The sequence below is a fragment of the Dromaius novaehollandiae genome, chromosome W, assembly GCF_036370855.1.
Source record: "Dromaius novaehollandiae isolate bDroNov1 chromosome W, bDroNov1.hap1, whole genome shotgun sequence".
Lineage (NCBI taxonomy): Eukaryota > Metazoa > Chordata > Aves > Casuariiformes > Dromaiidae > Dromaius > Dromaius novaehollandiae.
In genome coordinates, this window is record NC_088130.1 from 55995829 (window position 1) to 56013324 (window position 17496).

The window sequence follows — 17496 nt, forward strand, 5'->3', positions numbered from 1 at the left end:
CTTCTACCACTGCTCCCACGACAACTACAGGGGAGATAATGGAAGCAGGAACTGCTTAACAGAAGAGATAACTAGGGTGACCTTCTGTCCCCACTAAAGCCAAGGACAGAACATCTCTTGATTTCAGAAAAGCCAGGAATTCACTCCAGAATTTCTTCCCGAAAGAAAACCTCCAATTTGATAGCTCAGAACTGAAGATACTTAAGTTTAATGACCCTGCCTTTGATCCACTGTGTTTTTGGGAAGCTCTGTATTTCTCTGACGGTTCCAAAGAAAAGATTTCAACCCTTTTCTGCCAATCTGTAAAGGTGATTGTTGAATGCTAAATTCAGAAGAGTCCTCGGTACAGTACTGCAATCCAGGACTCACCACTCCCAACAAGCAACCTTGCTCCAGTGTGACCTAACTTTCCCCTTGTGAGCGCAAATTTTTCATGCAGAGGCCCCCATATTTAAAAGCTGAGCATTGCTTTGTGTAATGTGTTCTGTAGTCCTTCTTGCCCTTATACTGATATCCTCAAAAGTATTTAGACAACACTGTAATCAATATGAATGATGAATCTAAATATTTTTGAGAACCTAGATCTAATTCACACGAATAACTGTTGCAAGAACCAGATAAGGGAAATTTGCTTCTTTTTATAAAAAGTTTATATTTTTTATTAGCTGATCAAATTTAGTAGCTGAAAGGGAAAATCATTTGATATATGTTTCATCCGAAATAAACACAACAGAATTGACCCTTTTTTATAGGGTAATGAATGGCAGTGGAGCTGATTCTTTGCACAAAGACCAATTTCATACAGCGGTAGTTCAGCTGGTCTTAGCGGCAGAACTCTTGATTTAATTTGATGAGCATGAAGAAAACCTGGCCTTAAAGGACTCCTGATTTTGTAAACAACTTTAGAGTTGGACACAAAGCTATTTCACCTATTTGTCATGTATCACTTAAAACCAACATTAATCCACTGCGAAATTATTGAGGAAGTCATGACATATTAGGCTGTTTCTTTAAACTACTTCTGATTTATGAAAACAAATCCAAACCTCTCTCTGCTCTAAAAAGGCATTCACAACTACTTTATCACAATTATTGTCTAATTCAACTGCCTTTCTCCAACCATTTGCACTATCATTTCATTAATGACATGGCCTAACTCATTTTTATTGCTGCATAGTACAAATACAAATACTGCACATTACAAAAGGGCAATGTAATATAATAACTATCCATTCATCATAATATAAACATATTTTGAAGGCAGCTACAATGCTTGTTGCTATTCAGTACATTAATAATCTAGTATAATACTGTATAATAAATTGTGATAATGTATAACAAATTGAGATAATATATATGTGCAATTATAGCTATCTAATTACAAGAAATGCTTTGGAATTCTCTAACAAAAGAGAATATGAAATATATTTAAATAAATAAAATGTTATCAGAGAAAAAAGAAATAGTCCTTAATATACAAGCAATATTTTCACCTAAATCATCTTTATGCAGAAACTTCTGCCCAAGACTAACAAACTAATTACATATGGTAACTATCACCAACCCACGTCAAGCACTTATTCTGTAATATCAATTTTTAAGTACTTTTATAAAGCAATCATTTAAAATCTGTGTCTTGCTTATAAAGGTTAAAAGAGAATCACAACAGTTGTATAAAATACATAATCAATTTCATATAAAGAAAAAAAAGACAAGGTGATATTAGACTAACTACATCCCCACCAAAAGTAAGATTGGTTAAACAACAAAAGAATTGAAGACAGCAAGTCAGGGAATGTTTTCAAGTACCTAAACACTTAATCACAAGAAAATGGACAATCACAACGGTTGTTTTGCCGAATTGTTTGGTGGTTTATTTTCCAATCTGAAAAGAGATGAAGCTACGTTCTTCGAGAAATACCGTACACCACAGTTCTTTGTCTGAGGATGAATCATTGCTAACTTTTTTTTAGGCCCTAAGAGAAGTCATGTTTTGTCACCATGCTCCAACCTGGAATGCCTGCGTACTCTGTTGCCGTGAATTGCAGATAAGATCAAGACGCTCTCGTGCCAGTGATTTTCAAAACGGACAGCAAACGTGTAATCTGAATACTTTTTCCTTTCTAGTTACTTTGTTCATCAAAATAATTTTGCAACAGCATTTCTCTAGTCTATTACAGTTTGTCCAGTCAAGTTTTGAACATCTCCAAGGATGGAGATTCCACAACCTCTCTTGGCAACTTGTTCCAGTACTTAACCACCCTCAGTGTAAAGGTCTGTTTCTGTATATCCAAGCTGAATTTTCCTTGCTACAATTTGTGCCTATTTCCTCTTGTTCTTTTGCTGTACACATCTGCCATAAGTGTGGCTCCATCTTCTCTGTAACTTCTCATTTGTTAGGTGAGGATTGCAGTTAGAGCCGCCCATAGCCTTCTCTTCTCAAGGCTAAGCAAACCCAGCTCCCTCTGCCACTCCTCCTCCATGTCATTCAGCCTCCACACCCTCTTGGTGTCTCTCTAACGGACTCACTCTAGTCTGTCAATCATCCTTGAACTGGGAGCCCAAAACTGGACACAGTAACCTAGATGTGACTTCACGAGTTCCAAATTAAAGTTCCAATCACCTGCCTTGACCTGCTGGCTATGCTCATGCTGTCACAGCTCAGTATTAGCCTTCGCTGCCGCAAGAGCACACTACTGACTCAATTCAACAGGTCCTTTTTGGCAGAGCAATTACTCTCAGTTCCCAGAGTGCACTGTTGTGTGGCATTACTCCAACCAACAGGACTTTGCATTTGTCTTTGCTAACTTCATAAGCCCAGTTCCTCCAGCTTTTTGAGGTCCCTCTGAATGGTACCCCTTCTGCCAGCATTATCAACTGCTCTCATCAACCTGGTGCCATCCACGAGCTTGATGAAGGTGTATTCCATTCCACCATCCAGGGTGTTGATGAAGATGATAAACAGCACTGGCCTGAGCACTGATCCCCAACAAACACCACCCTAACTGTCCATCCGACAGACTTTGATGTGTTGATCTCTCCACTGCTGGAGTTCTGTAATGTAAAGAGGCTGTACACGAGAATGAAGCTGAGTCTGTTGTTGTTTCTTTTAAAAATGAATACTACTATTGTGTGTTTCAATTTTTTGTATGAAAAATAAAACAATGTATTTCTTCAAATTATTTCTGATTTTGTATTTATACTGATGATTATATATTTAAATAATACTGGCAAAAAAGTAAATCTACAGATAATATCTTTAACTAAAATGCAGAACAAGGTTCTAAAATGGCTCTCAAAACAAAAGAAAAAAGAAACATCCTTACACAGGAAATACTAACATGTGTGCCTGTTTTACCTGTACTTTTCTTGTAAGAATTTTTTCCGTTGGTCTTCGTTCTACAGTCACTCTTTGCCAATTTCTGGCCCCTCAGCTACTCCATTCTGTTCTCCCTGTTTCTCATTCTCAGGCATTACTTTCCTCATCCATCTCTCCCTTTCCTCAGGAAAACATGCAAATGGCAGTAAAGGAGATTCTTAGATTACTGCTACTGGTGACCTAACAGGCTCTTACTCAGCGCAGTGAGAGTTGTGGGAAGAGATAATCCTATGAATGCTCTCAGCTAGAAACCACCAGGCCTAGCAGATAGCTGGAAGCCAAAAGAAAACCTAGACAAATATCTGCAATTGAATTACAGATTAAATTTTAGTGACACAGCACCAAATGTAGCTTACCAACCCTACCAGAAAACTAAAGTGGAATCCAGCCCCCTAAAACACACATAAATTATTGTTGTTTCTGGGTTTTTGTTTTCTGGAGTTTTAATATAGAAAGGCTAGGCTATGGTGCACAGGTTACCCAGAGGATGCAAGACACACAAGGCAGAAGTGGTGACTGCGACTTTGTATATTAGGGTATATTGCAATACATTTTCAACCTTTAAACAAGGGAATCAGAGGCAAACTGTTCCCCTCGATCCCTCTGACTTTCTTAAACAGCCTTGCTTCAAAAAGAGACAATTTACTTCCCCCAGACAGCTTTTATTCTTTAGCAGCATCAAGAACAGTGTTTCCAGTTCTAACTTCTCCTATGAAGAATCTGATAATTGGGACATACTGTGAAATGATCTATGTAATGGGGGATAATCCTGAGCCATAAGCAAAGAATGATTTGGCAGGAAAAAAATCTCTCACGTCTTCTAACATTTTAACATCTGTGGGGGAATAAAGTAAACAGATTTCTTGCCAGTCCCTAGCTTGCACCACTAATTGTTTTTTCACTCATGAATATATATTCTACTCATAATTCTACTAATGGGAATAATTCCTCTGGCCATGTAACCTGGGGTGTGATACGACTGATACAACTGGATTCAGGGCTCCCCAGCCCTGGGGGGTTAATTCCAAACTTGGAATTAACCAATACTGATAGATACATCAGTTGGGCAGAATCATCTGTTTTTCTGAGAGCTAGCAGTAACTACGATAACATTCAGCAGCGACAGGAATTGTTCAGAGACCCAACAGTCTAAGAACAATCCTTCAAGAAGCAGAGACAGCACAGGAACTAGTACCTCAGGAGGAGATGAAATCCCTTTCAGTAGGCAGTTTGAGAATAGCTAAATAAACACTTTTAGGCAAGTTGTTTCTGCTTCAGAGCAAAAGGCTGGCTTAGATGAAGTCCCGTCCAGCCCAGTGCTTTTGTGATTCTGTGAACAAGAGGGGAAGAAAAATTCCCATTATTCATCTGGCAAATATGCCTAAGATAAACATTTCGTCAAACCTCTCTTCAAAAGGACCAAAATTCCATTTAAACCTCTTTCAGGATCAGACTTTCAATATTCAGGAGTCAGTGGCTCAGAGCTGGAGCTACTGAGGCACGTACACCACTGCGGTAACCAGAGCAGAAGCCTATGGCTCTGGAAGGTGCGCACCTACGGCAAGGAAGCCCCGGCTATGAACATCTAACGTTATCCGATGCCAGAGGAGCTCTGCCTTTATTCATCCCTTAGAGCTACATGTTCCAAACCAGGCTTTATACAACTTTCAGCACTCTTTCCTCTGCTTAGGTAAAAACAGCTGCCAGTTACAACTCACATCCTCAAATGAACCAGAGCTTGTACACAGGCTAGGAAAATAAACTTCTTCAGTTTCTACAATCCAGAAAACACTTTATTCATTTGAAAGAGAGTACTAAAGTGTATTAAATAGGGACGCCAAACCATAAGCACTATCAATCAGACAAATTTTCCTAAACTAGATGTGGAAAACGACTAACTGTCAGTGAGGCACATGCAATAACAACATAACTATACTACGGATTTGTATCACATTTTTCATCCAGTGTTCTCATTCCCTCTGCTTTTCAGGCAGACAGAGGACAGGAACCACAATTCAAATTGACACCATGCAGTACTAGGTCTCTAACACAACTAACATATTTAGTTTCAAAACCTAATTACCGTAAACTCCTTTCATAGCCACCATAGAGAAAGAGGCACCCCTAGAAAGAAAACCAGATCAGAGGTGGGCTAAGTCATCCTCTGGAGATGTTTATTCCTCTTACACAGAGAAATGACTGGTTGAGGGCCTAAAATGAACTAGAATGCCCTAACCCAGGATTTGCACAAAATCACTGCACGGAGGTGCAACTCTGCTCTCCCTACTCTTACAATCCCCCATATGACATCTTCGCTTGCAAACCAACATCCAAACGAGATGGCTTTATTCCCTCTTGAAACAGTGGGCAGCATCAAGTCATCTGAAACCTACAGGGTTTTGGTAAAGCAGCATCTGCCAGAGCATCCTACCAAACAGACCCCTTTTCAAAACATGCCACGCTGTTTATCCAAAAGATGGTTTGCAACAGCTCTGAATTCTGAGAAAATAAACAGCTGAGATGCCAAATTCTAAAGTGGATGAACCCTTCATTTATTCCTTGCATGCAATGTTTTTTCTCCCAGGCAATTTTAAAGGTGGTTTCAATTACTCTTAGTTTATTTACTGGAAACATGCCTGCATGTAAGACACTGAAAGGACCTAATGAACCTTTGTGATCTAATGGGTGAACGATGGGTTTTGAAAAGCTCATACAGAATATAATTAAGGTCTGATAGGCATATAATCATTTGCTACTTAAGGACAGCTGTATCTCCCATTTTTTGGAAAAACAGAAAGCTCTTTTAATGCATTTGGTCTTCTAAAGAGTTTTGCCAAAACAGGAAAACATTATGTATTTTATGGTCCCATGAAGGTTTCAATACAAACAAAAAGGCAATTAAATAGAGAAGAAAATGGGGTCTAAAAAATGTAAAGTGCTCAACAAACTGAGAATGGTTACTCCTGCCCAAACGAAAAGCAAAGGCTAACAATCATAATCTCACAACATTGCCGCCACTCATGCCAAGAGAGAGAATAATTTTACCAGGTTTTTCAAGGTGTGATCTGCTTCTAACGCTGTTAGGATCTGGTTTACTCTGCTTGAGTAACGAAAGGTCCAGGCATGTAATATTTAGATAACAAAAGAGACGTGAAAAGGTTATGCCCCCAAAACAGCCAAACTCCAAAGGATACAGGAACCACACTGGAATTTCTGATATTTTCGCATTTGCTCTAACGCTTTTGAGATTAAACAACAGATTTCAGCTGCTCAAAAGACGGCCAGAGTAACACTTCACCTCCGCGCAATTCTGGATTTAAAGGCCAAAGTCTGGCAGCGCGTGACAGACCCAGACATCAGGTACGTGTGTCCGCAGAGACACCGCGCCGGGACGCGCCTGCCGGGCGCAAGCCGCCGCGATCCCGGGGCAGTAAAACAGCCGACACTAAAACCCAGACTAACCACCCGGCAGGGGCAGCATCCTCCTCCCAGGACGCGGGTACCGCCGCAGTTTTGGCTCAGGTCGCACCAGCTACTTCTGCGTCCCACTTAGGCAGCGGCCCCTCGGCAGCAGCGCGTGTGCGGGCAGGGCGGAGCGGCAGAACCGGGGGTGCCGAGGCCGCGGGCAGCCCCGGCTGCGGGAACAGGGGGACAGAGGCAGCGCAAAGGGCCGGGGGCACCGGGGGGCTTTTCCTCGGGGGGAGCGGGCTGGGGAGGGCGCCCGGCGGCGGCTCCCCGCGGTGCAGGAGAGGGGCGGCGGGATCGCTGAGGAGACGCCGCGAGAGCGGGAGCGCGGCGGGACTCACCTGCGGCGCCGGGCAGCCAGCGGGCTCGGCCGGGCCGGGAGCGGCGGCGCGGCGCGGCGGGGCCCCGCGGCTCCTCCTCCGGGCAGGGCGGGAGCCGCGGTGAGGAGCGACTGAGGAATTTCCTCCCGGCTCCGGGAAGGGCAACCCGTTCCCGGCTCCCGGAGGCGGGGGCGCGGCTCCCCCCTCCCTGCCTCCCTCCCGCGGCGCCAACCGCCGCCCCCTCGCGGAGCGCCCGCTGAGGGGAGGGCGAGCGGCGGGAGGCCGCGGGGCCCGGCGGCGGGGGCGGCCGGGTGAACCGGGGTGGCCCGGCGAGGCGAGGCGAGGCGAGGCGAGGCGGGGAGGCGGCGGGAATTGGAGGAGCGGCGCGGGCTGGAGGGAGCGGCGAGGTGTCCGGCGGTGGAAGGTGCTGCCGCAAACGGGCGTCTCTGCTCCCCTCAGCCCGCAGGAGCGGGGTCTCCCAGGCGTTTGTGTCGGTGGGCGGGTGTCCTGCGTCCCCGCGCTCCTCCACGGCAGAGGCGGTGGTGCCCTGCCCGGGAGGCAGCTGGGGTGGGGAGCGGGGTGCCCAAGGGCAGGGCCTGGGGGGCCGCGGGCTTAACCAGCCCCCCGGCTCCATGTGACTGTCTTATGTGCAGCTTTCAGATGAAACCCTGGAAATCCCATGCAGAAACAACGCTGAGGAAGGTTATGGTTCCCAAAGTCAGACTCTCTGCTCCGAAAATCGTAGGACCACAAGGCAGGAAGGGAGACGAGGGGTTTCTCTGCCGTCAGAACGGCGTCGCCTGTGCGTGCTGCCTCTCTCAGGCCTCGGTAAGACGCTCGGACACGCACAGCGGAGCAGGCGCCACAAACGCCCTGGGCCACTTCTTCCGCTGGAAGGTTTAACCATCGAAAAATGTTGCTTACATCTATTCCTTGTCCTTTTCAGGGTGTTTGTGGTGAAGGTTTCTCCAGTTCGTAGCACCTTCTGTGCAAACAAAGTGCTGTGTCTCTTGTCTTCTTTTTCCTAAGCAACTCCAATACTTTTGCAGGTTGGGCTGTTAAGGCACCATTCTCATTGCTCCCCTTTAGTTGTTTCCAGTTCTTCAAGCTCGGTTGCTTTTCCGCAGAAGGATGGAGAGGCAGGGAGCAAGTGTTGTGCCTTACAGACTGTATTACATTTTATACCTCCCACCATGTAGTTGGCCTTTTTTCATGATAGCGTAATGTTGACTTGCACTTTGTTTGTGATCCACTTTAGCACCTCGATCCTTTTCTTCTGAATTGAGGTCTAGCCAGTTGTTCCATGCGCCTGTGTAAGTATTGCTGTGGTATCTTGCACTTCCCCTGTTGAATTATGTTTTGCTTCTTCAGTTGCCTTTTCCATTTTCTTGTGATGCTTTTCCTTTCTAACCCTGTCGTGCTGGCAGGCTCTACCAGTTTGCGTTCCTTGAAAATGTAATAAGCATATTCTCCATTTTATTCTCTTGGACATCCAAGAAAATATTGACCCCAACTAGGACTTCAGACACCACCTTGCAGAGCTCTGCTTGTTACATCCTTTCATATTAGCAGTGAACAGTTGATGCATACTCTAAATACAGAGATCAAGGTTTCCTATTTTGGACTTCATGTCCTTATGCATAATGATGATCTTTAATGACATGGTTAAATATTTTTCCATGGAAGAAGTTTAATGCTGGAATGAACTGCACTCAGACAAAGAATCAGGGTTCTGTCACTGCTTTTGAAGAAATTGGAGGATGTGGAGTGAGTCAAATGATATGTAGTGAAAGAACAATTATTCTTGGGAACCTTATTCTGGAGAATTACTTCTATTCCTGTTTCTTCCAAAGAGATCCTATGCATTTTACATGAGTCACCTAAACTGAACTTTTCATAGATGGTCACTAATTACTCATTTCTCATTGCCCATGTATTCATCTGGAGACAGTAGTACTGAACATTTACTGTTGCATCAGAACACAGGGGATTGCGTCCATGAAGGGTCATCTAATTGCTTAGTTTTACTGAAAACTCAAGTCATAGATCTCTAAAACTAAGATGCCAAAATTTTGCAATGTTTTTTCTCTTTTTTTCCCATATCTATGAAATTGCAATAAAGATACTCCTTTACAACTCACTGTAATATGCTAATCAATTATTTTTCTTAGTATATTTAATATAATTAGGAAAGCTTACTGGGAATTGAACAATTCTGTATTTAGATTAGGGTTTGAATAATGTACAATAAATAAAACATACGGTTTTCATAGGTTAAGGGATCTGGTTGGAAAAATGTGATATCATCATTTAATGAAAACTAAAGGGAATAAATTAAGACAGCTTAATTCTAGCACTTAAAAGTTTGAATAGGTGTTGTTGTACTCCTTAGAGTCTTTTAATACAGGGGTGGGAAGTTTTTGCAAATACTATTTTAAAGATACTATAGTAAGTTATTTTTCTGCTTTGAGCCCCCTGGTCTGTGTTTGAGAATGTTTATTCTCTTAGGCCTTCATTGGAGATACATATTAAAATCTGCTGAAATGCTTGACAGTTTCTGAATCATTTTAGCTCTGCTGTGAATTCTAGGTGTTCAGCCTTCTCTTGCCTCTTCCAATTGGGTAGCAGCAATGATCTCTGATACTGCTGTTCCACACTGATTCATGGAGCACTAATCCAGAAGTTCCAGAATTAACAATATAATAGTTTATCCTTTGAATGCATTAGACTTATGAACTGACTTCTCACTGCTTTCTACAAATAATGTTCAAGATAGTAATTATTACTCAAAAGAGCTAAATAGTTATTGAATAATATCTAGAAGGAATTTTCATTCCTGGGCCAGAAAGTGCTTCAGAAGACAAGTTTTCATAATCTTCATATTTGAGTAGGAAAATTTAAGCCCTTAGAAAAACAAAGGTAAATCCACAAAAGAACTGGGCACTGCAATGTGGAGTGTCACAGTGTCTACAAAGTCTAAAGTGTCAAAGCTCTTTATATTAAATCATAGAAATGTAGTTTGGAAAGGCCCATGATAAGGTCCAGTCCAACCTGTGACCTTCTTTCTTTGCAGCCTCTGGTGTCAGTTTCCTCTGACCTCTCCTAGAGGTTTAGCTGCCTGTGTGGAAAAGATCAAAGACTCAGCTCTGATATGGCAGAGCTGCATAACTTTGATGAAGACTGCTAAGAAAGAGCCATGAGAACGTCTGTAGGGAGATGAGAAAGTTAAAACTACAGACAGATGTAGGATTGTTGACATAGGATTATTGATAGTTCAAGGATTCAAGAGAGAAAGCACCAGCACGAAATGTATAAAATTCTAAAGAGAAAGTAACCCAAGGAGGTGAGTCAGTCTAGCTGGGGACCAGCTGGGAATCAGTGTGTCATGTCATTAGTGTCAGTGGAGCTGGTGGAGGACAGCAGGTGCAGGATCCGTTCTAGGCAACCACGAGGAGTGACCCTTCTCTTGACTGATGCCTATCTGCCCAACAGAAACTCCTTAGGTGTCATATCAGGAATGGCAAATATGTTTAGTCTAATAGGTCATTAAATCTTTTGTGTGTGTTTGTCAATAAATAATCACTGTTTATTTATTTTTTTTATTCTGCTTGCAGAGTCCTTGCACCTGGCTAAAAGTACCTGAATGAACTGACCAAGAAGAGGGACCATCGCAAACCTCCCATTCAAAGCAGGACTTCACCTGTCTGGTAAGTCTTGAATAAACCTCCAGGAGTGGAGATTTCAGAACTTCCCTAGTCGACCTGTTCTTGTGCTGCACTACGTTCCTGGTGAAAAAGTTTTCCTAACTCCAGTCTGAACATCCCAAACCACAACTTCTGACTATTGCCTCTTGTTATCTTGTGCCATCTGCCACTACCAAGAAGAGTTTGTCATGTTTATAGCTGACTTTCAGGCAGTTGTAGGCTGCTGATAGATGGTCCCCTAGCCTTCCCTTTTCCAAACAAAGTTGGACCAGTTCCCTATGCTCCTTCTTACAGTTTAAGTGCTCTAGGCCCCTTCCAATCTTGGTACTCCTCTGCTGTACTTTCTTCTGTTTCTCAGCATTGCTCTTGAACAGGGATGACCAAAATGACACAGTGTTACAGGTGCAGTCTTCTCACTGCTGAGTAAAGGCAATATCATTGCCCTGCAACTGACCTCTATTTTTTCCCCATGCTGTGTTCATTAGTTTACAGACACTTCAGGTGAGCACTTGCTGCAGCCTCAGAGCTGCACCCTTCCTTTACAATTTGGTCTGAGTAAAGCCCTCTGATGTGCCAGGGGTGGTTGCTCCAGCTGGTGCTAGAGACTGGGCCCTGTGGTGTGTCACCAGCACTGCTGAACTTAGAAATGCTGCCCTCAGCAGCTTCTACTCCTATGCACCCTTCTACACAAACTACTGCCACTGTAGCTGCACTCTGGGAGCTGCACTTATACAGGCCACTCCCTAGCAACTGCTGTGCTTGACCCTCTCTAATCGGGAATCAGGTGGAGGCAAAAGCTTAAAGCACCCCTTGATCAGGAATAGCTGTCAGAGCTCATTAGAAGCTGATAGAGCTTGCTAGAAGTTAAGGCTTCCTGTAGCTATTCTCTCCCAGCAGCAGAAGGCACCCTGAAGTTCTTCAAGGAGTTACCAGGAGTCTTCCAGTATTTCCAGAAGAAATTCCTAGAAGATCCAAAAGCAGAGTGTGGAAACTACTGCGCAAACCGCTGTGGCTGCTGGATGCCTCTGTTAACTGTGCTCAATTAGTCATGTTTGTGGTTTTCCTTTGTTTGCTTTTTGCAGATACTAATATAGGCAAGTTTCATTAGGAGGAACATTCGGGTGAAGAGTTTTGATCTTATGCTTTAGGAAAAACAAGTTTTCAAATGATTACTGTTCAGGAAACCCACAGCATCCTATGACACTTATGTAAAAAGCCTTAACTGGCAATGCATCAAAACCTTGGATTTTAAGCAGTAAGTCCATAGAATGTGTGATGTTATCAAAAACACAGTAGTACTGTTTTGAAGAACAAATGCACCAGTAGTCTATTTGTAGTTCAGGCTAATATATTTTTATAAGCAAAATGTTGCAGGGGGCATGAAGAGACCCCTTGTGTGTCTGTCTTTGCTCTGTGTCTTCCCTCAAACAGGGATTGTGGTTACGAGTGTTTGTGCTAGGATCACTTCACATTGTTTGCCTGCACTTTCAGGCAGCGTAGGGTTATACTCACTAAAAATTCACTAAAAAATTAAACAAGTCTGGGGAAAAATACTTGGATTTTTTTTTTTTTTTTTTGCATATTTGCAAATCCTACTTGCTGATGTTTGGCTAACCAGAGAAAATAAGCTGGTCAAAGAAAGAAAAAGAGCTAGGTTAGGATTCTGATACTGAGCAGCAAAATAGTCACGTCATATAACCTCTATGACTTGGTATTCCTTCATTAATTGGAAGTAATAATTTTGCTTTTTTGTTTATCTTGTAAGTTTTCAGACCAAAGGCTGCCTCTAGCTTTTGCTTCTATGCTATATGACATAACTGGTCATGAACCCCAGGAGGATATTTCAGTCCTAACTTTAAAATAAATACATAAATAGATTCATTAATGAATCAATAATGAATAAATGAATGAGTGAAATAAATATACTAGCTAGCTGAAAAGAGAGAGGCTGCTGATGGTAGTGTTAGGCTTGAATTACCATTTTTGTTTTGTCACTTTTTCCATATTCGTTTTAGAAGTGCATTGTTTAAATTATATACTTTAACTAGTGTAGTGCCAGCTGTACCTATTTCTCCATTCATATGTCAAGTTATTGTAGGGTCTGGGCATCTAAAACTAATTATTCTCTGTTGAGATCTACATTCTAAAATGTGCTTGTAACGTTACATATATCTACCTTCAGCTTTTATTAAATCTACCATTGATGTTGGTATCCTGATAATTTTTTACCCAGTACTGACTTACATGGTGTGGCAAATGTGCCCCTTATGAGTAATAAACACACAATTTTCTGATTTCTCAGTCTTTCAGGAAGAGAGTAAGCCATTGGAACAATGCTATCTATGTTAACAAGACCTTTTTAAAGGAAGACAAAAAAAGTCTGGAAACAGAATGTACAAAAGAAAATTCCCTGTGTCAGGCGCTGAATCTAAGACTTGGAACAAGAGAAACAGGGCAGATAAAAGTTTCACAATAACTTGGGCAGTGAAAGACTTTCCTTTAGCATGTTATTTGAAGTAGAAGCAGACATATTGGTCTGTATTTCAGGAGCTACTGATACCACTGGAAAATGGTCTTGAGGTGTTAATGATCACTCCTTTGAGTTTCTGGACAGTCCACTACAGATATTGTATCTCATTTTAAAAGTCAGTAACTTGTATGAAAAGCCTTGAAGTCCTTTCAGTTGTACATTTATATTTATAATAGTGCGTAGGAGCCCAAGAGGACCTCTTCAGCACTAAAGCAGGATGAATCACACCTGCAGCCTGATTCGCAGATGTTTGTTCTTAAAAACCTCCAGTGCCAGAAACTTCACTGCCTTCTAAGGCAGTCTCTAACTAGGACCTAGCCTATCCTTAGCAGTAGGAAGTTCTCTAATGTGTAAATCAAAAATCTTTACTAGCTCTTTATACCTCACCACTTCCTGCCTACGTACCAACAGAGACCAAATTATTTTCTTCCTCTTTGTAGCAGCCTTTGAAGTATTGAAGACTAACAACATGACCCCCTCAGCCTTCTCTAGGCTGAACAAGCTCAAATCTTTCACTGCTTTAAAGAATGATAATTATGGACACTGCCGTCCACATCTTTCTTGAAGTCTGATTCCCAAAGTAGAAACGGAGGACACAGCACTCCAAAGGGGCCTTATCAGCACTATATTTACTTACAGATGATGCTTCTGTTTCTACACACCTATTTATTTGCTCTGTCCTCAGAAGAACATTGTTGACTTAGGATCAGCTGGTGATCTTCTGTAAGCCCCAGATCATTTTTCTGCAGAACTGTTATCTTGCAAATTCTTCTCTTTCCTGTTTGTTCAATTGATTTTTTCTGCTTAAGACTACAACCTTGCACTTTCTATATCGACACACCGTTTCTCTAATTTGTCAAGATGCTTTTGAATCTCAATCCTATTTTCTAATGCACTTGTGATCCCTCATAGCTTCCTGCCATTTGGAAATACAATGGACATCTTCTGTTTCATCAGGCAGATTTAAACATAGGCAGTTAACAGAGCTAAGATGGATTTTTTGCAACTCCACTCTGTTCTTTCTTAACATTGAACCAGTGATAGCTGCCTTCTGACTGAACAATGACAACTTCCAAAACCAAAATAAAGCTAACCTGTCATTTTTTTATAAACAATGATCTTCATGCAAGATTTGATTTCTAGCCAGAAACAGCTTCTATTTAGAGGCAGTAGCTAAGGAAGATTCAATACTGTTTCAGAGCAAAGGACAGTGATGTGTCCTTGAGCTGAACTGCACTAGATTAAATAATTTCAGGTGTGCCCTGTAGAGCAACCAGAAAGTCAAGAGATTTGCTGCAGTACTTGGGCAGTTCCTCTGGGACTAATTTTGGTCATCCCACAGCTGCAGAGAAAAATCACTTAAACTTTGTAGTCGTATTACTGTTGGCCTGAGCTAACATTCTTTGCCTCTCAATAGGGCTTCCTAGCTTGGGATGAAGCTAAGATACCTGCCTGCCAACCTGAACTGTCTCATGAAACTCAGAAGGAACGGTGCAATTGTCTGCACTTGTTTTGCAGGTGCATCCCGAGTCTCCTGTGCAAATAAACTTTGTGCTTTCTGTAGAAATTTCCATCGTGTCAATGGTAGGTAGTTGTGAAGGGCAGGGCCTGAGCTTGTGTTGAATTGCCATGTATTGTACACAAACTTGTGTGGTTCCAGCAACAGTCTCTCCTCCAGGCATATCTCTTTGATCAAGTAGTAATTGTAGTACATAACAAGAGGTGGTGCAGGTGTTATATATGTATAGCCTGATGTAGTTTCACCTAGTATATAACAAGTGTAGGTTTGTTCTACAAAATCAAAAGCATGGTAGCAGAAATAAGAGATTACTGAAGAAAAAATTCTCAGTTATATTCCATTAACTGTTTAACAGGGCTTTTTGTGCAATTATTAGTTGTTATTAAGGTGAAAAAGTGAAATGTAAGAAAATTTCCAGCATTAGAACTGGTATGTAAACTGAAGTCACTTTCTTATATATATGCATAGTTATATAATACTTGATGATTTCAGTTCTATTTTTTTTCACAAGGTCCCCTTCCTCAGTCAGTACTGAGACAGATGAGGTTTGCTTATTTTGCAGATGTTCCATATTTTATTTTCTTCCCATTGTCAAGTGGAAAGACTACAACCTACTTATTCTGCAGTATTCAGACCCAGCTCAGAAGTGGAGAAAATTTATGCATGGTATTATCTTTGGTTTTGGTCCTTATCTCTGGTGTAATGGTGCAATCCAAATTTAGGTACCTCTATTTAATCACAGTTTCCCATCTTGTTTCCATCTAACTTACTTGGAAGCTGAAGATGCCAAAGCTACAGATATTTTCTAGTAATATTGCACATGCAGAGAAGTACCATTTCCTTGAGTTCAGCTGAGCACAGAAATAAATTCAGCTCTAAATAATGAGTACTCACACTGTTTAGATACTTATTTACCCTTGAGGTTGTTTGGGGTCTAGAGACCACTGTCTTCTGAGTACCTTAAGTCCCGATTTCTGCTCGGAATAGATACCTTTCGGCCTGCTTATGTCCCAGAACTACTCTTTCCCATCTGCTTGCACTAGGCACAGGTAGGCTGCCTCCCCAGCTCCCAAAATCTCCAGCATCTTTCTGAACAATGACATATCCTTAACTGAAGGGAGGGGGGTGTCTACATCTACATTAGCTTCAAATCTGTTCCTTTGGACATTCTTTTGGGTCATTCCAAGGATAAATTTGAACTCCTTCCAGCTGAAGTGCGAACTGAATCTTTCCACTTTGAGAGTGAGCACCTGGGCCAGTCAGCTGTTAAAGGAGGACTGTGTACCTTCACATTTTAAAATAAAGTGTCCTCAACAGGCTTTTGGGACAAATAGATGCAATATGCAATAGTCATACTCTGAGAACACCGATGGAAGTAGACCTCCTGGGCATTAGTCCACCTAGTTCCTGACCCACAGGAGGGTTTGGACATGCTGAATGTTCCCCATGCTGAAACAACTCTGGGCATTTGAAGTCCAAGTGCTTGGGGAATTTGAACAGGGAGATGCCCAGTGAATTCAGACTTCCAGAATAAGGGGTAGGTAGGTGGGATTAGACAGAGGGAATTATTTTCTGCCGGAGAGCCTCTTTAGGTGACTATATTGTTTACTGGATCTTTCCAACAAGATTAGGGTCAAAAACATGCACTTATTTTAGGTCCCAAATTTGAGATACTTACGATATTATATTCAGATAAGTTTCTCTTAAGAGAAACTCTCTGCTGCCACCTTGCAGTGAGCTAAAGGAAGAGACTTATCAAGAGCAAACATTTTACTTGTGAGAGTCAGGAGTTAGAATTCGTTCCTTGTTTGGAGCATTGAGCTAGTAAAGTATCTAGAGTGTGACAGAACACTCCAGGATAGGACAGTGAACATCACTTAGTGTGCTGGAGCTAAGTAGTTGGCATAAATTGCGTGCTCAAATATTATAGATATATGGGGGTTTTTTTTCCCTTGGGAAGTTCACTGGGATGAAAAAAGAGGTCCAGAATTTCTATGTGTGTGGTCAGAACATTAGTTATAAGGGTAGCAGGGCTGCTTGCTGTCCATTATAGATACGTTAGACTGCACTTACTCAATTCATCTGTGCAGCACACACTCTCTCACGTCCAGATAGAAAAGCCCATTTTGAGTGGTTGTACAATGGAGTTGGACATACATGGAAAGAGGAGGAGGAGGTTTCCTGTGGATTCTTCTTGTGATATGGACATTTCCCTGATGTAAGGTCAAGTATGAAATCTTCTGCCCAGTATCTGACAGGGAAATCATAGGTATTTCCCACTGAAGTCAATAACAGTGAATGAGCTCTAGCTGGTACCCCTTTTTATCCTACACAGATGAAATCACTGTAAGTAATGGAGATCTAGACATGGCACTGGGGCAGGAGTGCAGTAATGGAGTGGGGTGAGGCCCCTTTTTGTCCAACCCTCACAGAGCAAAAATCAAGGATTTAAGAGTGATGCTTTGGGGGCAGATCAGCGTACAAACAGTAGTGTTTCCAGACACAAAAAGCAGAATTCCAGCTGGAGACAGCAGCTAACAAGAGATGACACAAACGTTACTTCCCTGCAGAAGTCTCTC

The 17496-nt window shown here is 42.1% G+C and overlaps 2 protein-coding genes across 3 annotated transcripts in view; one reads left to right on the plus strand and one right to left on the minus strand.

Moving 5' to 3' along the window:
* LOC112983591 (oncostatin-M-specific receptor subunit beta-like) overlaps positions 1 to 7412 on the minus strand; it is a 34554-nt gene extending 27142 nt beyond the window's left edge. Inside the window, exons 1-2 of one of the 2 annotated variants that reach the window (XM_026100814.2) lie at positions 7186 to 7412; positions 4575 to 4709 (exon numbers count right to left, since the gene is read on the minus strand). The gene's annotated coding sequence lies outside the window, so the exon portion shown is untranslated. The remainder of the gene's footprint in view (positions 1 to 4574; positions 4710 to 7185) is intronic. The other variant, XM_026100812.2, reaches the window with a different exon arrangement.
* A 157-nt stretch (positions 7413 to 7569) lies between these two features.
* Positions 7570 to 17496, plus strand: part of LOC112983582 (leukemia inhibitory factor receptor-like) — a 143085-nt gene continuing 133158 nt past the window's right edge. Inside the window, exons 1-3 of the mRNA XM_026100793.2 lie at positions 7570 to 7588; positions 7818 to 7992; positions 10779 to 10871. The gene's annotated coding sequence lies outside the window, so the exon portion shown is untranslated. The remainder of the gene's footprint in view (positions 7589 to 7817; positions 7993 to 10778; positions 10872 to 17496) is intronic.